Genomic DNA, 25,392 nt, shown 5'->3' with positions numbered 1-25,392 from the left:
AACACAAAGAAAATGTTCAGCCTTGGCCCTTGGGTGAAGTAGAAGTGGAAGACGCGCTGAGATGTGGTTATGGATCTTGGTGCCATCACTTTCCAGTGGCAGTACTGTACTCTGGGTAGTACTGTACTCCAGCGTCCAGTGGGCCTAATTGTATAGGACTGTGGGTTTTACAAAGTGCTGATAAGTCAGAAACTTTTGTTGTACATACAAACATTGTCTGTAGCTTCTGCAACATGAAGCAAGATGATGTATGATAGCAAAGTCAATTTTCCTGTAGACTGATTGATATAAACAAGAGTTAAGTCCCTACTGCATCAGTGATAGAATGAAATGATGTTGAAGGAAAAGACCTTACTTGAGAACCTCCTGGGTTGAAACCAAGAGCCTGCAGGGTCTGCTCCTACTACTGTGGTGGGAGCGGGATTTAAGGCAGGTAGAGAAGGGACTGCCCATCGTGGGTTGAAAGATGGCAGGTCTTTGGCCATCCAGTGGCTTTTTATGGCTGCAGTGCAGGTGTCACCCCATCCCTGAACTGCACCAGGCATACCACTCAAAAGGTTTGCCAGTCTTGATGGAAGGATATGCAAATTTGACTCAATTCATCTTTAACAGTTCAGTTGAAATTGCATCTAATTTAAGCTCATTCATAATAGTCATTGATGTAAATAACTGCAAATGTGGAGGAGCCCACCACAAGGCCTGATAATTACTTCAGGATGAAAACCCAACTGTAGGAACATCACGGTTGCTATGACAACTGTGTGAGAAGCCCGGTTGCCCACGGTTACCTATGTTACCAGATGTTACTGGCGCTTGAGTCAGCTCTGAATGAGCCTCAGGAGCATAAAGGGAAAAGGCAACGGGTCTGAATGAAAGACTCTCCTGCTGCTCATGGGACTCTCTGACCTTCCTTTTGTTTTTTTTAGCCCTGATGGGTTCATGAAGAGTCTATCTCATTACAGTTGTCATCTTGGAACCAGAGAGTCCTAAAATAACCCCTCCTCTAAAAAGCCTTTCTTGTTCCTTTCTTTTAAAATATTATTTGTTAAAATTTTACAATATTATTTGTTAAAATTTTAAAATAAGTAATAGAAATATGTGATTCAAGCCTCAAAAATGCAAAAGCTCTATAGTAAGTTCTCCTTCCTGTCCTTGTCCCCCACCCCCATCTACCCACTTCCTGTCTTGCCCCAAAGGTATTTTTATGGCTATCCAAGTCAATACAAGATATATTCCTTTACACAGAGGGATAATATATCATGCACATTATTATGCACTTTTCTTCTTAATATAGCTTGAAATTGTCTAATATCAACTCATAAAGTGCTTCCTCAATCTTTTTAAAGTGCAAAGTATTCCATTATATGGATGTACCAAATGTGTTCATTCAGTCCCCACTGAGGGCCTTTAAGGTTGTTTCCAGGACTTTGCTGTCACAAGGTGACATTGACTAGCTTTACTTTAATGCCATTTTGCACATGTGCGTTACCTGTAGGATAATTTCTAGATGTAGAATTGCTGGGTATATGGATTTGTCATTTTAAATTGCCATCCATAGATCTCATATTGATTTGCATTCACCCCAGCAACGTATGTGAGGCCATTTCCCCACAAACTCACAAAGAGCGTTTTGTCAAACTTTTGGGTTTTTGCCAATGTGGCATGTGAGAAATGGTATCTCAGTGGGATTAAACCTGCACTCTTCTTGTACGTATTTAATTGTAATGAACTAGCTATTCATATGCTTTGCCTATTTTTCGGTTGGGTTGTTGGCCTTTTTCTTGGGGCGAGCTCTTAATATAGTAGGGAGTTAACAGATTAGCACTTTGTGATAGGGGTCTCGAATACTTTTTCTTCCAATTTGCCATTTCTATTGAAATTTGACAACAGCATAATGAATAAGCACAGGCTCTAGGGCCAGCTGTCTACGTTCAAATTCCAGCTCTACCAATAGGATGTGTGGCTTTGGGAATTCGCTTCTCTGTGCTTTATTGTTCTTGTCTCTAAAATGGGGATAATAGTAGTAACCTCATACGGCTTTTGTGCAGATTGGAAGCTTAATATATTTAAAGTGTGAGTCGCGCGGCCTGCGTAGAGCGAAACTGCAGCCTGTAGTGCTGTCTCACCCTCGAGGCAGAGAAGCCGGCGAGTCCTGCGCCCTGTCCAACCTGCAGTCACTGGCCTCCCGCCACCATGGAGTATCTTATCGGCATACAGGGCCCTGACTGTGTCCTTGTCGCCTCCGACCGAGTGGCCGCTAGCAATATTGTCCAGATGAAGGACCGTCATGACAGAATGTTTAGATGAGTGAAAAAATCTTACTCCTGTGTGTTGGAGAGGCTGGAGACACTGTACAGTTCTCAGAATATATCCAGAAAAATGTGCAACTTTATAAGATGCGAAATGGTTATGAATTGTCTCCCACCGCAGCAGCTAATTTCACACGCCGAAACCTGGCTGGCTGTCTTCGGAGTCGGACCCCATACCATGTCCACCTCCTCCTGGCTGGCTACGGTGAGCATGAGGGTCCAGCACTCTACTACACGGACTGCCCCTTTCGCAGCCCATGGCTTTGTGCCTTCCTGACTCTCAGTATCCTGGACCGATACTACACACCAACTATCTCACGGGAGAGGGCGGTGGAGCTTCTTAGGAAATGTCCAAGGAGCTCCAGAAACGCTTCATCCTGAATCTGCCAACCTTCCGTGTTCGAGTCATTGACAGAAATGGCATCCGTGGCCTGGACAACATTTCCTTCCCTAAACAAGGCTCCTGACATCATGCCCTCTCTCCCGCTTGCCAAGGAACTTTTTCTGTGATCTCCTTTATTTTTTCCTACTCTTTTGATGTGCACTCTTGATAGGTGTTTAATTCAGAATAAAGCTGAATATGGATAAATTGAAAAAAAAATAAAGTGTTCATAACAATGCTTTATATAGAAAATGTATAGTAAATTCTATATCTGATACCTATTAGAGTGGTCTCCTCTTATTTTTGGGGAATGCATTCCGAGACCCTCAGTGGATGCCTGAAATCTTGGACAGTACTGAACCCTATATATATTGTGTGTTGTCCTATACATACATACCTATGATAAAGTTTAATTTACAAATTAGATACAGTAAGAGATTAACAACAATAACTAATAGTAAATTAGAATGATTATAATAATATATGTAATAAAAGTTCCGTGGCTATGGTCTCTTCTCTCTCAGAATCTTCATTGCACTGCACTCACCCTCTGGTGATGATGTGAGATGATGCGAGGCATCCAGGGTGAGATGAAGGCAGTGAATGACATGGGCACCGTGGCCCAGCACTAGACTACTGTTGATCTGTTGATAGGTAATAAGCACTTTACCGCCTCTCTTTGGCATATAGTAAAGCCTCATTATAACGGACTGATTTGGGCGGGTGTGTGTGTGTGTGTGTGTGTGTGTTAAAGCCGAAAGTCCATTCTATTGTAAAGTACGTTTTCCAAATGCATATGTTCAAAAATTGGCAAATTAGTTACCTGTTTTTACTCATGTAGATGTTTGTGTAATTAAAATTATGTATGAAACATTTTAATTTCACAGACCGGTTTTCTGTATGTATTACTGTATTTTATTATTTTATTTTTATTTTTTTATTAATTAATTTATTTTTGTTACAGATGTTTCTCCTTTTTCCCCCACTTATTCCCCCTTCCCTCGCCCTCCCCGCCCTGTCCCCAGCTTTGTTGTCCATGTCCATTGTTCATGCATACATGCATATAAGTTCTGTGGTTTATCTCTCCCCCACCACCCCCTCTTCTGGGGATTGTCAGTCTGTACCCCACTTCCACGTCTCTGGGACTATCCCATTCCTCAGACTGTTATGTTCATTATATTCCACAAATATGTATTACTGTATTTTAAATTTATACTGACTAGGTCTAGTAAATGTGTGCATTCACCAGTCACGGGAGTGAGCGAGTGCACATGGCTGGGGCGTGGCTTAGCGCGCCTGGAATCATAAGCCAGCACATGTTAAAACTGTTGGGTGGCTCAGTGGATTGAGCATCTTCCACGGACTGAAAGGTTCTGGTTCGATTCCTGGTCAGGGCACATGCCCTGGTTGTGGGCTCAATCCTCAGTAGGGGGTGTGCAGGAGGCAGCCAGTTGATGTTTCTCTCCCACATCAATGTTTCTATCTCTTCCCCCCTTCTCTTTAAAAAATCAATAAAAACATTAAAAAAAAATGTTACAGTCATCCCTCACCACTTTGTGCTTCGACCTGCATGGTTTCACTCTATCGCAGTTTTTTCAAATACTATGCAAACTTGAGTTTCAAGGGCAGCTCTAGCCCTCCTAGCTAAGTAACATTGACCTAGTCATTTCCCCTCCCTAAACAAGGATTAAAGTGACACCCACAAGGTGTCAGTGGGAACTGGGACTGTGACTGACACACGGTGAGTGTGACTGCAAAATAAATGGTGGCTGTTGCTTTTATTATAATGGTACCAGCCACATTTCAGTCCATTTAATTTCACTTTTCTGTCTTTCCAGTGGGCTGTGAGTTCCCTGAGGGCAAGGGCATGGCTTGTTTTGTATCTCCAGAGATGCACACAGCAAATGCTGGTTGATGGAAAAAAAACATCATTCATTTTCTTGTAAATGGTAGACCCATTAAGAAAGAAAAAAACAGTCCTGGCCAGTTTGGATCAGCAGTTAGAGTGTTGGCCTGTGGACCGAAGAGTCTTAGGTTCAATTTTGGTCAAGGGCACGTACCCTGGGCACTTACCTTGGTTTCGGTTCATCCCCAGTCCTAGTCCAGGTTGTGCGGGATGCAGCCAATCTTTGTGTCTCTCTCACATGGATGTTTCTCTCTGTCTGACTCTCTCTCTCCCCCCTCCTCTTCCCCCTCCCTCCCTTCTACTCTATCTGAAAATCAATGGGAAAATATCCTCGAGTGAGGATTTAAAAATAAATGGAAAGAACTTCAAAGAAAGAAAGAAGAAAATGCATGTGGAAGTGAACTGAATCACTGATTTCTCTGGGCCTTGGTTCCTCCATCTCTAAAATGCCGTTGGTCTGGGTTCCTTTGCAGGATCTGGTTATCAGAGAGGGATGCTAACTTAGGATCTGGGCTGGCTCTTCCCCAAACTCTGCATTTTCACATCCTCACCCTCTTTCCTAGTAAAGCTCTTTTGTCCTATTATAAATGTAATACATGCCCACCAGGTAATCATTATTGATTATCTGTCATGTATTCAACCGGAATTTTTTCTTCACTCAATAAGAACATACATTTTCAAGTTACTTTGTAGTAAAATTGGCCATTGTGCGATTCCTCATTACAACTTGATTTCAGTGACTCTTTGTAAAAAGTTGAGCTATTGTTAGAAAGTGCTGGGGCAGCACAACATAGGTATTGTGTTAAGTTAATTAAACGTGGGAGATTTGTATGTATTGCAGGGTGAAGCATGTACCCCTGGGGAAGGAGCAGCTACAGAATGGGAACAGTTGAGTATAAGATGCAGGGCCAAGCCTTGCCCAAAGCTCCAGATGCCATCAGATAGAGCACAATCAAACGGGATCAGTGAGTTTGGTGCCCAACAGAGGCAGGAAAGACCTGTTAGTCCAGTACCTAAGTAACAAGGACAGTTTCTCTAATCTGTCTGTCTCTGTGGAGATTCTAAGCCTCCCACTTTCCCCTCCCACCCTAGGAATGGGTTATGGTGGGATGCATACCGTAATCTCTCATAGTGTTGGTCAACTGTAAATAAAAACAAAAACATAATTCTGCTCAGCCGGTGTGGCTCAGTGGTTGAGCATCGATCCATGGACCAATAGGTCACCGTTCGATTCTTAGTCAGGGCACATGCCCGGGTTGTGGGCTTGATCTCCAGTGTGGGACATTCAGGATACGGCCAATTGACGTTCTCTCTCATCGATGTTTCTATGTTTCTCTCCCTCTCCCTTCCTCTCTCTCTAAAAATCAATAAAAATATATTTAAAAAAACATAATTCTAATATACATGTCTTCCCTTGCCCAAGTTGAAGCATTACACAAATCTTTTTAAGCTACAAATTCCATTTTTGAGTTCTTTTTTTTTTTTTATCCTCACCTGAGGACACTTTTGCGTTTATCTTCAGATAGAGTGGGAGGGAGAGAGGGAGGAAGAGAGAGAAACATTCGTGTGAAAGAGACACATCAGCTGGTTGCCATCCGTACAACCAGGGCCGGGGATGAACCACAACTGAGGTACGTTCCCTTAGTGGGAACCAAACCTGGGACTCTCTGGTCCTGGGGCCGATGCTCTAACCACTGAGTAAAACCAGCCAGGCCATTTTGGGGTTCTTAATTTTGACTTTTCTTTCACTTGGCTTTGGTATATCTTCAAGTAATTTTTTCTAAATGTGTAGAATATGTTTTCCAGTCCTTGGACATCTGAAAATAATTTTCTGTTGCCTTTACACATGAAAAACCTTTTGACTAGATTTTAACGTTGATTACAAAAATTCTGCACAACATTGCTTCATGCTCTTCTTTTGCTGTCTGCTTCTGGTTAATCTACAGTGTCTTCAAATAGCTGTATTTTAGAAAAAGTCCTGCAATTATCATTGTGATCATCAAGAGGAATAGACTGATAAAAATTACAGTGCTATTACCAAGCTAATATTATTTTTTGCCTGTATTTTTTTTTATCCTCACCCAACGACATTTTTACATTTATCTTGAGACAGAGCAGGAGGCAGAGAGGGAGGGAGGGAGAGAGAGAGAAACATTGATGTGTGAGAGACACATCGAGTGGTTGCCACCCACACGACCCCAACTGGGGCTGGGGACAAACTGCAACCGAGGTATGTGCCCTTAGCGGGAACCCAACCTGGGACTCTCCGGTCTGTAGGCCGATGTTCTAACCACTGAGAGAACTGGCCAGGGCTCTTGCCTATGTATTTTTGTGTGTGTGTGTGGTATGTGCCCCTAGCAGGAACCGAATCTGGGACTCTCTGGTCCACTGGCCGACGCTCACCCGCTGAGCCAAACTGGCCAGGGCTATATTTTTATAATATACTTTCTTTTTAAAAAATTGATTGTAGAGAGAGACACACACACATACATTGATTGGTTGCCTCTTGTATTTATCCCAACCAGAAACATTCCTGCAACCTAGGTATGTGCCCTGACCCAAAATCGAACCTGCAAGCTTTTGGCTACAGGCTGATGCTCCAACCAACTGAGCTACCTGATGTAATATACTTTCTCTTAAAAAAAAATGTTTTTATTGATTTTACACAGAGAGGAAAGGAGAGGGAGAGAGAAACATAGATGTAAGAGAGAAACATCAGTTGGTTGCCTCCTGTACATACCATGACTGGGAATCAAAGCTGCAACCTGGGTATGTTATCTGACCAGGAATCAAACTGGTGACCTTTCTGTGCGTGGGATGATGCTCACCCAACTGAGCCACACTGACCAGGGCTATGATATACTTTCTTGTACCCTTGTCTCCTACAGCCTAGTCTCACACTAGTAACTGGAGTAGTCCTATTGGAATATTAAGTCTGATGATGCTGTTCCTTTCTTTACAAGCCTCTGGCAGCCCAGCCCCCTCAGGACGAAAGCATAGATCCTTGCAATCAGCTGTGTTGTCCTCCAGTGTGCCCACCCCCACTCTATCTTTTCTCTCTGACTTGGTGTCCAATTATTTTCCATTTTAATCACTCTGTTCTTGCCAAACTGACCCTCTTCATATTCTTTTTTTTTTTTATCCTCACCCGAGGATATTTTTCTATTTATCTTCAGATAGAGTGGGAGGGAGAGAAAGGAAGAGAGAAAAAAACATCGACGAGGAAGAGACACATTGACTGGTTGCTTTCTGCACAACCCCTCAGGGCCAGGGACCAACCACAACTGAGGTACGTGCCCTTGGCCAGAATCGAACCTGCAACTCCACAGGCTGAAATTCTAACCACTGAGCCAAACTGGCCAGGGCCACAACTAACTTCTTTTTTTTTTGGTACGTAACCTTAGCGGGAACCGAACCCGGAACTCTCTGGTCCGCAGGCCGACGCTCCAACTGCTGAGCCAAACCGGCCAGGGCCACAACTAACTTCTTAATTGACTGTCTTCTCTCACAAGGAAGCAAATTCCATGCTGGCAGGAATTTGTGTGAGTTTGGTTCACATCTGTATTCCAAAGGCCTGGACTAGATGATGCTTAATGAATCCGGGTCCCTTTCTCGCTAGGGACTCATATGGCTCAGCTCCCTGATACTGAAAATGTATGTCCAGGGCAGTTCCCAGCCACACTCAGAAACTGGTGTATTTTATCTTGAGCTCTTTTTCTTCACTCCTGTAGAATCTTTCCCATCATTCTTCCCTTGCAGAGTGCCGATATCCTAGGACACAACACTGTGAAGTTTGAAAAAAATATTGGTGGACTAAGTGTCTGTGGGGTTTGGGTTTATTTTTATCAGCCATATAGCCTTAGGAGAACATGATATCTTTTAAACTTGTTACTATCACATAAAATACACCAGTGTTCTAGTGTTTATAGAGTTAATAGGTAGAGATTAAGAAAAAAAAGGGAGGATGTTGATTTAATCATCATTTACATAATGTGGTTTTATGGGCCGACATAAATTATGCATTGTTGACCTTTACATTAATTTAGGCTTAATGAGATGGTTTCATTATGTTTAAAGATGTAATATAATTATTTTATTATGTTTTTTATTGTTTTCTAAGCTTATTTATGCTTTGTCTCTCGTTAAGGTCCAAGAATGTGGCATTCTTTTTTTCCCCCCTATTAATCCTCACCTGAGGATGTTTTTTCCACTGATTTTTAGAGAGAATGGAAAGGCCCTGGCTGGTTTGGCTCAGCGGTTAGAGCATTGGCCCGAGGACCAATGAGTTGTGGGTTCGGTTCTGGTCAAGGGCATGTATCTCGGTTGCATTTGTCCCTGGCCCTGTTCGGGTCATGTGGGAGGCAACCTGTCCATGTGGCTCTAACATGTCACTGTTTCTCTCTCTGTCTCTCTGTCTCCCTCCCTCACACTCTCTGATAATAGGTGGAAAAATATCCTCAGGTGAGAAAAAAAAAAAAAGAGAGAGAGCGGAAGAGGGGGAGAGAGAGAGAGAGAAACATCGATGTGAGAGAGAGACATTGATTGTTTGCCTCCTGCACAGGCCTTGACCAGGGCCTGGGATCGAAATCGCAGCCCCAGTACGTGCCCTTGACCAGAAATCAAGCCCAAGACCCTTCAGAGTGCTGGCCAAAGCTCCAACCACTGAGCAACACAGTCTAGAGTTCAAGTATATAGCCTTCTTATCAAATATTTTTTAACTTTTCTGGTGTGATGTTTGCAGAAGCCTGATCTAACTGAAGTATGGTGTCCCTAAATTGTTTAATATTCCAGGGCACAGTACAACTTTTGCTTTAATGGAGGCCTATATTTTGAAAAGAGTTATACATCATTATGTGAAAATGGGTTCTTTAAAAATGTAGTGTCACCAAAGACTTCTCACAGCAGCAGAGCAGAGTTGTATAGCTGGGGAGGTGCCCCGCCCCACGGCCTCCTTGCCCCAGGGCCTTCTCAAAACCATACTGTATCACAGTTGAGCTATTTACACTGAATAAAGTCCCCACCACCACCACCACACATACAAAATGTAGTGAGCATGTCATCCTGGACACAAACAGAAAAATGAATCTAGCATTCTGACGAGGAGGCTCAATCTTGGGCCCTCTAGTGTTGGCTCTTGAGAATGCAGATTAATTTTGAACATGGCGTTGTGTCAGAGGGAGTACCTCGAGTCCCCTGAGGGTCCCAGGAAATCTGAAGAGGAGGAGGATGCTGAAGAGCCTGGTCTCTGGCCTCATTACGTTCAACGATAGAAGCTACACTGTCACATATTTTCTTCAATTTGGAACACTGCTAACCTCTTCCTTGATGATATAGTTATTTTAGTACTTCCAAAATAAATAAAGGTTGAAAAACTATAGTACTAGAGTGTAAGGATATGAAACCTAAGAAAGTGATTGTTTGTGCCATCAGATTTTAGGACTTGGGCAGTATTTCCTCATATAAATTATATCCATACTTGAACTAGCCCCAAATAGCTAATCTATGGTAGAATTAAATTGAACATCTATATATTTTCATTAAAGAATATGCAACAGCCCTGGCCAGTTTGGTTCAGCGGTTAGAGCGTCGGCCTGCGGTCCAGAGAGACCCGGGTTCGGTTCCCGCTAAGGGCACGTACCTCCGTTGCAGTTTGTCCCCGGCCCTGGTTTGTCGTGCGGGTGGCAGCCACTCGATGTGTCCCTTTCACGTCGATGTTTCTCTCTCTCTCTCTCTTCCTCTCTCTCCCTCCCACTCTGTCTGTACAAAAAATGGAAAAATGTCCTCAGGTGAGAATTAAAAAAAAAAAAAAAAAGAATATGCAACAACAACAACAAATGCAACATGAAGGTCAGTGGGGTTTAGTGACGAGCAAAGGGTGAATCATTTAAAATTATTTTTTGCACTGATGGTAAAAGTTATCATTTATTATTGTGGGAAATTCGGAAAATATCAAATAACATAAGAAAGAAAATAAGAAGAATGGTATAAAGAAACTTTGGAAGTACCCCTGCCCCAAAGTAACAGGATCTAAGTGAATTGGAATTCTTAAGTAAGTTCCTTTTCTAGTTGCTACTGCTGCATAACAAATCACCCCAAAACTTGTGGCATAAACTAACCATTTTCGTATGTTCACAGGTTCTGGGTATTGACAATTCAGACTGGGTACAGTCATGGCATTGTCTCTGCTCCATGATATCTGGGCATCAGCTGGGAAGAATAAAAGCTGGAGATGACTTGACTGCAGGGGCTGGAATCATCTGGAAGCATCTTCACTCCTATGTCTGGTGGGTGATACTGAATGCCGACTAGGACTTCTCCTGCAGTGGCTGCTCCATGTGGTCTCTCTGTACAGACTAACTTGGGCTTCCTCATAGCATGGAAGCTGGATTCCAAAGTGACTCTCTCAAGAAACAGGAAGTAAAAACTGTTAGTGTTTTTAGAGCCTGGGCATGATCATAGTGTCATTTCTTCTGTAGTCTTATTGGTCAAGGACTAACAGAGCCCAGATTCAACCTTGACCCTACCTCTCGATTGGAGGAATGGTAAAAAGTTGTGTGGCTCTGTCGTAAAGCCTTCATAGTTCCCTCCTTAGATGACAGTGGTTAAATCAGAGCCTGACTCAGGCTGTCTGGGTTCACATTTCACTTCCATACTCACTGGCTAGATGACCTTAAGTTCTTTGTGGTAGAAATGATCATTGTTTGCCAATATCACTCCTATTCTCTTCTTCCTGGGAGCACCAGTATTTCCTAGCCCCTTGCATTCAGAGCCAAGAGACTAGTTTTAGCTAGTAAAGTATGAGCAGAAGTGCCACATGTCACCTTGGGTTGAAGGAGATAAGAGTTACAGATATTCTCACCCTCTCCTCCTAATCTGTTAGCTAGCTGCAGAGGATCCAGTGGGCTCAGGCACAGGAGGTGGTGGAGTCACAATACGGAAGGAGCCTGGGTCCCCGAATCACTGCTGGAGTGAGTCCTTTCTCTCATGTCCTCTGCTAACAAGGACATGGAGGACAGGTAGGCCTTTACCACATTGAGTCACTGAGGTTTTGGTGGTGTTTGTGATAGCAGTTAGCTTACCAGACTAGTACATGACCCAACCTCTCTGGACTTGTTTCCTTCCCTGTAAAGGGCGGGTATTAGCTGTAGCTAACTTTGGGTACCCTGTGAATTAAGATAATTTAATGTATAGTACCTGGCACATAGTAAGTGCTCACTGGATGTTGGTTATTGTTATCAGTGACCCCGTCATTTAGAAGAGGGGGCAGGTTTGTGTCTGGGAGGATGGTGGTCTAGGAGGAGTGTAATAGTAGGTTTGTTATTGTCATCACCATCATGAAGATGGCACCCGCCATTTACTGAACACCTGATTGGGCCAGGCTCTGTCCTAGGGTGCATCACTTGTACTCATTTCAATCCCCTGAGGCAGGTACTGTTTACCTCGGTGTCAGGATGAGGACCCAGGAGCCCAGGGCTGCTGCCGAAGTTACACAAATCACACAGGCAGGGTTTAAACTCAGACTGTCTGACCTCAAAGTCTGAGTCCTTTACTTCAGAAATAACACCACGTGTATTTTGGGGAAATGAGATAATGTATTTAAAGAAAAAAATTTTTTTAAAAAAATGAGGCCTTCACCTATTTTGCTTCTCACTAGGGAAGTGTTATTTTGTCCTGAGACTTTCCGCACTTCACGCTGCACAGATTGGCCTTTATCAATGAACCCTTTGGTGGAGAGATGGCTGCAGATGTGAAAGGCCCCAACTTTCTTCCTTTCCCAGGGTCCTGTTACTCCTGTTTTGTCTGGGCTCCCACAAGCTCTGTGCGGAGTCCGGCGGTGGAGAAAGGGACTGGATTTCCAGAACAATGCCGAGTCTGAGTCCTGCGCATTGTCCTGCAGCTCAGGGCTTTCTGTGAGCAGAGCAGATGCTTTGAAGCCCTCTCCGCGACACACAGAACCCGGGTGTGGTTTCCCAGAAGCAATTCCCATTTCTTTATTTCTGTGTGGAGTGAGGAAAGATTTGTTTGCGATTCCACAAGAACAAGAAAGGTTTGAGGAAGACTTCTGAGGTGCCGGGGCTTATGATCGATTGCTCTTCACAGTCACGTGTAATTTATTCTCTCTTCCTCCCCTTTGAGATAACAGTTCTGGCTTTCGCAACGTAACCCACCCCGTAGACCAGTAGATTTATAGGCATCGATTCGGTCATTAGCAACATGTAGCTGGACCACATTAACGTTTATGTTAACAAGACAATTCTACCCGCAACTGTTTATGTCACTTGCTATGTGTTGAGTTAAGACAGCAGGTAAAGACTGGTTTATAATGTATTTCACTTACTCTGCTCCTCTTCTGGGCCTGATAAAACTTTAAACACAAAATGTAGCTTCCTTTTTATCTCACACTTCGTTTCTCTGTCAAAGGCGATGCTCAAGGCAAGATGAATAAAGCCGACTTCTACACGTAAGGTTATCTTTAAAATATTTATGACTATGTTCAGGAAAAATCCTGGACTCCTCATTGCTACAACAATGGGTTAAGTTACGCCCTGGCCTGTTTGGCTCAGTGGTTAGAGCGTCGGCCTGTGGTCCAGAGAGACCCGGGTTCGGTTCCCGCTAAGGGCACGTACCTCGGTTGCAGTTTGTCCCCGGCCCTGGTTGGGTCGTGCGGGTGGCAGCCAGTCGATGTGTCCCTTTGACGTCGATGTTTCTCTCTCTCTTCCTCTCTCTCCCTCCCACTCTATCTGAACAAAAAAACGAAAAAATGTCCTCGGGTGAGGATAAAAAAATAACTAACTAACTAAATAAAAATGGGTTAAGTTGCTTTTCTTCTAGGATATTATTATTGTTATTAAGATAATAATATTATTTTATTAGTATAGAATTTTATAGAAATCCTTCTATAGTAAAACTTTGAAAACTATTTTGTTCTTTAAAAAATAATAATGTTATCAGGCCCTGGCTGAGGAACTCGGTTGGAGTGTCACCCGATGTGCCAGGGTTGCGGGTTTGATCCCTGGTCAGGGCACATACAGGAGTCAACTAATGAATGCATGAATCAGTGGAACAGCAAGTTGATGTTTCTCTCTTTCCTCTCTCTCTCTAAAATAAATAATAACAATCAAAAGGTGCTTAAAAAAATAATTTTATCAGAGTTAAAAAAAAAAAGAGACCCAAAACGTTATGGCTGCTTCAAAAATAGCACAAGGTGGCGCCAGAGAGCCAAAGTGGAGATGGATTTGCTTCTCGGAAGCAGTGCACGAGGGTCCCAGTTTCTCCACATCCTCACAACACTTTTTTCCTTTTCTTTTTTTTAAAACGTAGCTCTCCCAATGGGAGTGAAATAGTCTCTTATTGTGGTTTTGATTTGCGTTTGCAGTTGGTTTTGACTTATTTTTTAAGCCATAGAGTATTCTATTGACAGCTTGTGCAGCATGGCCTGATGGTCAGGGGCTTGGGGTCTGGTGTGTGCCACCTGAGGGAGGTTCCCAGCACCCTCATACACTAACCATGGTGAGTCACAGCCACCCTGAGCCCCAGGGTCTTTACGAAGTTGGTTGGAGGAATCCACAAGGTGGAGCTACAAAGCTCTCAGCATGCAGTAAGTGCTCACTTTAGGCCCTTCACTAAGTGGTTTCTATGGTCCCTCTCAGTGTCAGAGTCTAAGACCACCCTAGGGATTCACTAATCCGATTCCCCAAGTGTCAGTTGGAACAGACCAGTGTCACCAGCATCACGCTGGGTCCTTGGGAGTTGGTCAAGGCCCTTGGCCCACACCCATTCTTCCAGAGGATGACAGCCATGCCAGGCTCCTGCCTGTCAGGGAACCCTGGTTAGGACACATGGAGGACACCCGGACTGTCCATCTGTCCAGCTAGCTTCCTCTTTGAAAGATAGGAGCCAGTGGACTTCACAGAGGCAACGTGTCGTCGTTTCTGGAAACATGGAGCAATACTTGGAGAAATGGGTTATCTTGAACTTCATTAAATGTGCTCGTCCTTGGGGCTGGGTGGAGGGGGGAAATGGGGGACATCTATAGTACTGTCAACTTTAAGTAAATTAAAAAAACTAAAGGTGTTCATCCTTTGTAATTTGAATAGAGCGAGACGTCTTTTGAAACAGTGCTACAAGTTCACCGAGAAGCCAGGAAGTTTGGGAGGATAGAGAGGCCAGGGCAGGACATAGGTCTGTTTTCCTCTCAAGGAGCCGGTGATAACTTTGCAGGATGATTGCTTTTGGGTCTTCGCCACAAGACTTGTTTACTGTGCAGGAACAGCCCTAAGGGAAGAGATAGTATCTGCAGAGGGCAATCAGTGAGTAGCAGAAACAGGCCTGCTCACTGAGGAGGCTTGGGCTGGGGAGGGCTGGGCCGATGGGGCAGCACAGAGGGGAAGGGACGGGCTGGCCCAGAAGGAAGGGCAGAGACCAGGGCTGACGATGAGGTCTTGGCACCAGGGCCTGTCAGAAGTGGCGATGCTGCAAAGAAATTCTTCATGGGGACGTGAGCTGCAGCAGAAGGTTCCTCACCCATTCAGAAGGCTGAGGCGTGGGGCCTGGGAGACCCCTTCTGGGGAGACCGTATCAACACCTCTTCTTACCATTCAGGAGGATGCTCAACCCTGCATTTCCCCAGATCAACCGCTCACCACTCAGCAGAGGACATGAAAGCATCCATAAAAGAGATATCACAGATTTTGTTGGCCGTAAACCTCAAAGATGAATTTTCCCATCACATTTTACAAGTATGGGTTTTAAAGCCTTCATAATGCCAGGCTGCCCCTCTCTCCAGTACCCACGAACTTCCTCCTGAGGTGATGATCGGTGGTGTTGACTCAGCCAGGAGAAGACCTTGGATGACACACGATGCCGTAACATACGGAACTGATAGAGGGTTTTTTGTTTTTGTTTTTGTTTTTCATGGATGACAGAGGGAAGATTTCTCTGTCTTTGAACTTCTTCGTCCATGTAGATGGCATCCTCTGTGGGAAACTTGGCGGGGGGTCCTGAGCAGGCAGGAGATGTGCAGTCCCCAACAGCATCCAAAGATCCTGAAGGTTGGAAAGAACAGATACAGTTAAGATGTGGATTTTTTTATTTGTTGCCTTTTCTTTTGGTTTAATTATTTGAATAGATAACACAGCCACTGTATGGACCAAGTGTGCAACAAAAAGTTACCCCCACTGCTCAGTACCTGTCCCCTTCTCCCACAAGTAAGTACTGTCTAATATCCACTTCCACAGTATCTGGTGCATCTAAAAACAAATTCAGAGACACATCCTTATGCCCACCTTGTTTTTGTTTTTTTTATCCTCACCCGAGAACACCTTTGCATTTATCTTCAGATAGAGCGGGAGAGAGAGAGGGAGGAAGAGAGAGAGAGAAACCTCGATGTGAGAGAGACACATCGAGTGGTTGCCACCCACATGACTCCAACCGGGGCCGGGGACAAACTGCAACCGAGATACGTGCCCTTAGCGGAACCGAACCTGGGACTCTCTGGTCTGTGGGCTGATGCTCTAACCGCTGAGCCAAACAGGCCAGGGCTGCCCACTTGGATAGTATTTTATGATACTGTTTTATATCTTGCTTTTTCCACTTAATATATCTGGGAGATGTGGATTTTGAAGGAACCTCTGTGGAGGGAAGGGAGTGAGGTGAATAAAACTGTAGATTTTTAATCCGAATAAGCCTTTGGGGTTGTTTGTCCAAGTCTGTTAAGTTTACAGATGGGCCACCAAAACCTGAGCACTTTGAGGCTTTACTCAAGGCTATCTAGTGGCCTCTAACACTTAAAAATAATTCTTTTTTAATTTTTAATAATTTTTTTCTTTATTGATTTTAGAGAGAGAGGCCAAGGGAGAGGGAGAGAGAGAAAAACACTGATGAGAGAGAATGTCGATTGTCAGCCTCCTGCATACCCCTCACTGGGGATCGGGCCCACAGCCTGGGCATGTGCCCTGACTGGGAATTGAACTGGCGACCTCTTGGTGCATGGGTCGACGCTCAACCACTGAGCCACACTGGCCGGGCTTAAAAAAATAATTCTTTAGTTTACAAAGGCAAAGTTTCTTTTGTTAAGTGGGGCAGTTAAATGAAACACAAGCCTTCATTTGTGGCCTAATAATAACTCAAAAGTTTCCTACTGCCCTAAATTAAATAAACCTCATTAAGGAATGGGGCTTTTGTTGCAAGAAGCCACAAAGCACGGCCTGTTTTCCTCTTGCTTAGGACAGCAGCAATTATAGCTCGTGGCTCAGGCAGAGATTTGTGCCTCGTCTCTGCCTGCGATGCTGAAGCTCCAGCTCCTAAACTTAACTAGAGTTCATTCTGCCTTTCCTGAAAGAGAACAGGCCTCTTATTCTTTCTTCCCCTAACCTGCGGTGGTGAATTCAGGCCAACTCTGGAGCAAGAGACAGACTTGCAAAAGCGGGGCAGACTAAAACCCATCCACTACGGGAAAATGATTTCCCCAGGGAGCGTATACTCTGCAAGGGCACCGAGCCCCAGACAATGGACCTGCACTGTAGGCTTTGGAAACCTGGTTCTCCTCCACTGGCCTTGTTTTCTTGTCAGAGAATGAGTGACCTGAAAAAGATCTGCTCGGTCACATTCTGTGCCCCTGGCTTGGCCTCGGAGTTGATCACTCTCCCCTTTGTCTTCATGAACCTTTGTTTCGAAACAGAGGCCTGGCCTTTCCCGACGTGCGTGGGCTGTTTGTTCTTGATAGATACTATGTCTGCACAATGTTTGTAAAGCCTTAGCTTGGTGCCCCATTGTTTAGTTTGGGTTCCCCTAGAAGCAAATGCTGAGGCACGCTGTCAGGAGCTGGGGGAGATGAGACATGGATGGGCAGGCAGGCAGGCAGTAAGGGGCGTTATAAAACCATCTCCCACCCCGGGCGGCTGGAGCCTGGTCCTGGGGGCATCCCATCCGAGGGGTGAGGGCGCTGGTGTATTTGTACTACAGTTGTCAGGGGTTGTCTGAGAGCTGGTGGGTGCTGATTCCTCGAGTGCCCACAGGTCTTCTGCGGCTTTGAGAGAGCCCTCAGGCACAGATGACTCTGGCACGTGGCTGTCAGCCAGAGCCCTGGTCCACAGGTATGGGCAAGGCTTGGACAGTAGCTACCACATCATTATCGTCATTCTCTCCCTCTCACTTTGCTCTTGCATTCTGCCTCGGTGTTCAAAGTTTGTCTGACAAACTTTCGACCCAGTTCCAGCCACCAGCTGTCAACTGAGATTCTGTTCCAAGCTCTGTATCTTCCCTTAATTTGCCTCCGGTGGCACCACACTCTGGCTGTGACATTTGGTTTTCTCTAAAATTTCCTGCAGAAATGAGCAAGAATGCAGACCTGCTTGCTGTGGGTCTTGCACATTCCGTCCGCCCATCAGGGTGTAGTCCGGGAGCAGAGTGCAAGGATGCTTCAGAAACTGGACTTCTCGGTGTTCCCTAGAAGAAAGGGAGCCGCGTGCCCCGGGTCGTGTGGCTGGTGCAGTGGCCTGTCTGGCTGCAGAGCCTGAACTGTTTAACTGGTGTCTGCTTTGAGGTGCCCTGTGTAGCCCCTGGCCCTGTGCAGGTGGCCCTCTTTGGTGCTGGCCTTGGTGGCATCTCTAGTGTGCTGCTCTCCTGGGGAGCTCCCGTACCTCCCATCTTGGCTCTAAAGGGCTGTGCTGGATGCCTCGGGGACACACATGGGGGGCACACATGGTAGGGCACTATTAAGCCACTTTCCCCATGAGGTCTTTGGGGATCAGAGATTGAGAGACCTGCAGTTGGCCCACAGTGGGTGAGGGATGGAGGGGGCCCTGAGTCATTTGATTCTCCACGCAGTGTGTTTTCACTGTGCTGGAGTTTGGTGAAACAGGCATGCTCACCCCCCGCTGGATGAGTGCAGATTGGGGCATCCCAGGGGTGGACAATATGGTTACTATCTACCAAAATGCAAATGCACAAGGTCATGTATCCAGTAATTCCACTTCTGGGAGGTTATCAGGAAGACACACTCCCATGTGTGAGAAATGGCCTATTTAGTGGGTCCCTACATCACTGTTTGTGCTAGTTTGGAAATCACCTAAATGACCATCAGGAGGAGACGGGCTAAAACTGGAATTAGACATCCGTGTCATGAAATGTCACACAGGCACGAGAAAACGAGGAAGCTCAGTGTGTTGATTTGGTAGAGGAAACAACCCGAGGAACAGAACAGTGTGTTCATTGTGCCATCACTGGTGTAGGGAAAGAAAATGTGTGTGTATTGGATGACTTATGAATGTCTCTGGCAGGAAACCCAAGAAATAGGAGACCCAACATTGACTACCTCTGAGAGGAGAGTAGGGAGGCTGGGGTTGAGGAGGGGTAACGGTGACTTTTCTCATACGCCCTTAATTATCTTTCGAATGCCAACAGATATGATATTTTAAGTAGCTACTCAAAAATAAACAAAATGTGAAAGTCTGCATTCTCTTTGCTGTTGTGCATTTCACTCTGAAATCTCAGTTTCCTCATTTGTAAAATGAGGAGAATAATATTTATTTCCGAGAGTGATGATCCTATGTCTGTTTGTTTATAGCGCTCACCATTGCCCTTTTAGATTTCATCTGAGGAGCAGTTGACTTGATGTATCTGCTGCTGGAGAAGAGAACTGTGAGGGCAGGTCCTGGGGCTCACTTGCTCCCCACTCTGTCTCTGGGACCTCCGTTGTGTGGGTGCTAAACAAAAATATTTTTGGGGCATAAATAAACAATGAAAATGCTTTGTTAATTAGAACATGCCCTTTATGTCTTTGTTGTTAGTATTTATAGTATCAAATGGCAAGAGGCGGTGGTGCATAGAGGCTCAGATGGTCTCGGTTCAAATCCCAGTTCTGCCACGTATTAGCTGTGTGACCGTGGGTAAGTCACTTAACCTCTCTGTGCCCCAGCGTCCTCATTAGCAAATTGGGAGCTGTGGGAGTACCCACCACATAGGATTGCTGCAGGGATACAAAGAGCTCACACATCTAAAGGATTTAGAACAGCACCCGATACTCTGTTAATGTGAGGTATGACTACTTGCTATGACTTGGATACTTTTCCCATTGTAAACACCCATCTCTACAGTTCTGGCAAAACTTCTTTTGGAATTTGGGATGACCTTTAAAGAGTACAAATACTTACTTCTTTGCTCGCTTCCTCTTTGAATTCTTCCTTTCCTGGAACATTAAGGTGGCTCATTCTCTGAAGGGTCTGTCTTATTTTTCTAGAGCAGATCATCCCAGGAACAAAGGGTTTCTAATTGAGAGGACAGCCAGCCCCCAGGTGATTGGCAGGGGCTGTAGGTGGGATCTTTTGTTCTCTCCTTTCTCAGCATGTGTCCTTTTCACTAGTCCCCAAGTCCCAAGCCCTTAACTCCTTGCTGGCTTTCCCTGTGAAGCCACGCCCCTCTCATGTCCCCCAGGTACTGCTTGGTTGGGGTCTGTTAAAGCCCCAGGGCCCATGCAGCCCCTCCCTCTGTGGAACTGGGGGAGGGGAAGCCCCCACAGGAGTCCCTGAGAGCAGCAGGATGTCTTGGAAACCCTCTGCTTTCTGTGTGAGACGTTGTGAAGAGAGACACTTGCTGCAGGCTTACTGAAAATTGTGGTTGGAGTGGCCTTGATGGAGACCCACAAAGGAGACAGACAATTGGGGCCTGAAGTGCTCAGCACAGCTCCTGAGGAAGTAGGGCTGGATCCGTGGGGGTCTTGGCTGAGCTGATCAAAGTGCAGTGGGAGAGAGGCTTTGAGGACATTTTGTCAGCATCCTTCTGCATTCTGATAGCCTCCCTGCCAGTGTTCGTAGCCCCTTGAGTTTCTGAGTGTTCACTCCTCTCCGACGGGTCAGGGGCTGCAGTGACTGCCTGCTGCCCTCGCTTTCTTTTCATCTCAAGGGTTGCATTGCAGTCATGCTGCAGGGTGATGCTGGGAGTCTGGTGCTGGCAGGAGCTGCCTCATTAGTGGCAGTCATTTTCTGCAGAGCGCTGTGCCCATTTGAAGTGTCTTTGTGAGAAGGCGCAGCTACCTTGGGTTGGCTCACTGGAGCTTGAACAGGTGGCCATGACAGACAAACTCAGAAGACAATAGGAGCTCCGCACACCACTGCCTGGGCTCGGGGGCTGCAATGAATCTGCGTTCTTTTCAGGAATCTCTAAGCATGTTCGCTTTTCATCTCGTTTCCTGACACGGGATAACATCTTTTCATAGTAAAACGAAACCTCCCCCCACCCCATGTAGCTCAGCCATATGGAAATGGCAGTAAACAAAATCACCAGAGTGTTTCAAAAACTGAAGACAGGACAGGGAGTTGGCAACAGCCTGAAGGGGAGAGAAGAAACCCAACCTCTTCAAACCTTAGGATTTAGCTTCTTATCTGCTGAGATTTGGAGGGCAGGATGGAGAAAGAGCCAGAATGTCTAATGGTGGCTGTTTCTCTTTGTTTGAAGTCCCCATACCCCAGAGGTCATGAAAAAGAAAGAAAGAATTCCCAGAGCTGGGTCTTTCCAAATAAGAAAACACACACACACACACACACACACACACACACACACACACACACCCTCCCAGCTTTCTCTCTTCACACACCAGCTCCTAAGAGCAAAACACAAAGTCGAGGCCACAAATTGGTCGATTGCAGCTGTATCTGGCTTGCTGCTGTTGTTTTGTTTGGCCCACATAGTATTTTTTTTTTCTTTCTTCAACTTGAGCCAACAGTTAAACAATAGGAGATTTCAAAGAATAATCCAGAAAATCTGGAGATGCTGAGCACATACGCTGTTGCAAAACCAGATGGAGCCATGGTTGCTCAGCTCCTTACCATCCCACTGTCTGTTGTCTCAGTGGGTCTCTGACCCCCGGGGGTACCTGGGTTTCTATCTCTGATGTAAAAGAGCTGGCAACCAGCTGTCTTTGCAGGATTTTTCTGGATTAAGCTTTCGGGAGCAGTGGGGTATGGTTCTAATATTCTTAGATTCTTCTTCAGATTTGCCTCCTCCAATCAGCTCCCCTGACTGCTTTTATTAACCCTCTTTCTGTAGTTATGTTAAGCCTGGAAGGTAAGCTTCCATTCGAGTCTTTCTGCCAAGACCCTGGCTTGAAGAACCCTGCTACCGGACTTTAAATTATGAGGCTTTGTAAATTTATAAATGTTCTGACTTGAATGGTATTGAGAAAGTGGTGTAAGTATGCAGATGTGTAAACTATGGCATTTCCCTCCATTTGTAATTGAAGTTTCAGATTTGTCCTGCAGCCTTGGGCTATGGCAGCTTAGTAATTGTTTAAAAATTATATTTTAATTGAAGTCGACATATAATATTATGCTAGTTTTAGGTGTACGACATAGCGATTCGATATTTATATGCCTTACAAAGTGATTGTCATGATAGTAATTTTTCCGAGGAATTTGCCTGTTTCATCTAAGTTGCATTTTTGGCAAAACATTGCTCATATAAAGTATCTTTTCCTGACTGCAGGATCTGTAGTCATGTCCCTCTCTCATTTTTTTTTTTTTTTTTTAATCCTCACCCGAGGACATTTCTCCATTTTTTGTACAGATAGAGTGGGAGGGAGAGAGAGGAAGAGAGAGAGAGAGAGAAACATCGATGTGAAAGGGACACATCGAGTGGCTGCCACCCGCACAACCAACCAGGGCCGGGGACAAACTGCAACCGAAGTACGTGCCCTTAGCGGGAACCGAACCCGGGTCTCTCCGGACCGCAGGCCGACGCTCTAACCGCTGAGCCAAACCGGCCAGGGCCCTCTCTCATTTTTGATCGTGGAATTTGTGTCTCCTTTCTTTTGTAATGTTTAATCTAACTTAATGGTTCTTTTTTGTTTTTTTAATCCTTACCCGAGGATATTTTTCTATTTATCTTGAGATAGAGTGGGAGAGAGGGGTAGAGAGAGAGAGAGAGAGAGAGAGAGAGAGAGAGAGACATCAGTGTGTGAAGGACACATCAACTGGTTGCTTCCCGCACAACCCTGACCAGGACTGGTGACAAACCGCAACCCAGGTATGTGCCCTTGACCGGAATCGAACCTGCGACTCTCTGGTCCTCGGGCTGACACTCTAACCGCTGAGGCAAACTGGCCAGGGCTAACTTAATGGTTCTTAATATAACTGTTCTTTGGCTATGTCCCTAGAGCCACAGAGACTGTCAGTGACATCTTAGATTCCCTTGATGGCCTCTTTTTCTTTTAAAGGCACCAACCACATCCTGGACCATATTGCAGACACCACTGAGCCAACCAGTCACCTGCCCAGGGAGTGCTGTGCCCTCCCCCTCCCCACAGCATGCAGCCCAGCCCACCAGCCATATGCCTGGACTTCCGGGTCTTCCTGAGTACACAGAAGCACCTCTGTCATTATGGGATCTGGCATATGCAAGTGTAGGTGAGGCTCACCCTGCGGGGTTAACACTGACTGTTGGGAAATGGGAACAGGGGTGAGCTCCCCAGGACTGGGACTAGGGGGAGGTGAGTCGGGCAAAGGAAGAAGGTTCCCTGCTCAGGGTCACACCTGTGCCCCAGCTGCTTCACTTATCCTACCCTTTTCTCCGCCCTGGAGATGGCAGGTTAAGCCCCCCTCCTTCCCTTCTCCCACAGACTGCAGTCTGAGGGCCAGTTTCTCCTTGCACCCCTTTTGTGTCCCTATGCGTGGAGCAAATCCACCTGGCTGTTGACCCGTTGTGTCTCTTTGTGGCTTGTGAACTTTGTACCGCTTCCCTCCTTTCTCCAGACCCTTCTTAAAGTCCAGGGATAGTATCCCCAAATGCAGTGTAAACTCTCCCCCCCCCCTTATTGGTTTTAGAGAGAAAGGACGGGAGAGAGAGAGATAGAAACATCAATGAGATGGAACATTGACTGGCCGCCTCCTGCATGCCCCCCACTGGGGATCGGACCCACAACCTGGGTATGATCCCTGACTGGGAATCGAACCGGCGACCTCTTGGTGCATGGGTTGATGCTCAACCACTGAGCCACACCGGCCAGGAAACTCTTTTTTAAAAAATTAATTTATTTTTATTGTTGAGGGTGTTAACAGATGTCCTCCATTTCTCCCCCAATGTTTCCCTCCCTTCTGTTCCTGCCCTACTCCTGGCCTTCACTATACTATTGTCTCTGTCCATGAATTATGCATATAAGTTCTTTTTAAAAAATATTTTTTCTTTGTTGACTTTAGAGAGAGAGGAATGGAGAGGGAGAGAGAGAAAAAAAACATCGATGAGAGAGAATATCAGTTGGCCTCCTTCTGCATGCCCCCCACTGGGGTTTGGGCCCACAAAATGGGCATGTGCCCTGCCTGGGAATTGAACTGGCGACCTCTTGGTGCAGGGTTGATGCTCAATCACTGAGCCACACCGGCTGGGCTGCATAGAAGTTCTTTGGTTATTCTCTGCCCGTTCCCTTGTCGCCCCTTCCCTCTGAGATCTGTCAGTCTGTGCCATGCTTCCATGCCTCTGGGCCTATTTTGTTCAGTGGTTTATTTCATTCGTTAGATTCCATATATAAGTGATATCATGTAATACTTGTCTTTCTCTGATTGGCTTATTTTGCTTAGCATAATACTCACCAGGTCCCTCCATGCTGACTCAAAGGGTAAGTGATCTTTTTTTATAGCTGCATAGTACTCCATTGTGTAAAGGTACCACAGCTTTTTTATCTGCTCATTTGCTGATGGGTACTTGGACTGTTTCCAGATCTTAGCTATTGTAAATAGTGCTGCTATGAACATAGGGGTACATATATTCTTTCTAGTTGGTGTTTTGGGATTCTTAGGATATATTCCTAGAAGTGGGCTCACCAGGTCAAACAGTTCTATTTTTAATTTTATGAGTAAATTCCATACTGTCTTTCATAGTGGCTGCACCAGTTTGCATTCCCACCAGCAGTGTACTAGGGTTCACTTTTCTCCACACCCTCGCCAACACTTGTTGTTTATTGATTTATTGATGGTAGCCAATCTAGCATGTGTGAAGTGATACATCATCATTTTCATTTGCATTTCTCTGTTGATTAGTGACTTTGAGCACTTTTTTTTTATATGTCTCTTGGCCATCTGTATGTCCTCTTTGGAGAAGTCTTCAGGTCTTCTGCCCATTTTATTTGTTTTTAATCCACACCTCAGGATATTTTTTTCATTTATCTTCAGAAAGAGTGGGAGGGAGGGAGGGAGGGAGGGAGGGAGGGAGGGAGGGAGGGAGGGAGACATTGATGTGAGAGAGACACATCGACTAATTGCCTCTCACACAACCCTGACCAGGGCTGGGGACCAAACCACAACGAAGGTACGTGCCCTTGACCAGAATCAAACCTGTGACTCTTTGGTCCAAGGGCTGCCAGGGCTTCTGCCCATTTTCAATTGGATTGTTTGTCTTCCTTTTGTTGAGTTGTGTGAGTTCTTTAATGTATTTTGGAAATTAACCCGTTATCAGATGTATCATTGACAGATATGTACTTCCATACAGTGGGTTCCCTTTGCATTTTGTTGATGGTTTCTTTTGCTGTGCAGATGTTTTTAATTTGATGTAATACCATTTGTTTATCTTTTTTCTCTCACCCTAGGAGATGTATCTGTGAAAATTCTGCTATGTGAGATGTGTAGGATTATGCTGCCTATGTTTCCCTATAAGATTTTTATGTTTTCATGACTTACAATTAAGTCTTTTATCCATTTTGAATTGATTCTTGTGTATGGTGTAGATTGGTGGTCTAGTTTCACTTTTTTGCATGTATCTGTCCAATTTTTTCAACACCATTTATTGAAGAGACTGTGTACTCCATTGTATCC

At 45.2% G+C, this 25,392-nt stretch overlaps 1 long non-coding RNA gene and 1 pseudogene across 2 annotated transcripts in view; both read left to right on the top strand.

Moving 5' to 3' along the window:
• The window catches only part of LOC118640999, a 70,329-nt gene extending 47,376 nt beyond the window's left edge, over nucleotides 1-22,953 (top strand). Inside the window, exons 4-5 of one of the 2 annotated variants that reach the window (XR_004961502.1) lie at nucleotides 10,733-10,881; nucleotides 22,806-22,953. This is a non-coding gene — a long non-coding RNA (uncharacterized LOC118640999). Of the gene's footprint in view, nucleotides 1-10,732; nucleotides 11,098-22,805 lie in introns of those variants that run through there. The other variant, XR_004961501.1, reaches the window with a different exon arrangement.
• LOC118640998 lies at nucleotides 2,083-2,780 on the top strand (annotated as a pseudogene).
• Nucleotides 22,954-25,392: the final 2,439 nt, after the last annotated feature.

The sequence above is a fragment of the Molossus molossus genome, unplaced genomic scaffold (genome assembly GCF_014108415.1).
Source record: "Molossus molossus isolate mMolMol1 unplaced genomic scaffold, mMolMol1.p scaffold_m16_p_24, whole genome shotgun sequence".
Classification (NCBI taxonomy): domain Eukaryota; kingdom Metazoa; phylum Chordata; class Mammalia; order Chiroptera; family Molossidae; genus Molossus; species Molossus molossus.
Note: the sequence above shows the minus strand (reverse complement) of the source record. Positions and strands in the feature narration are given on the sequence as shown.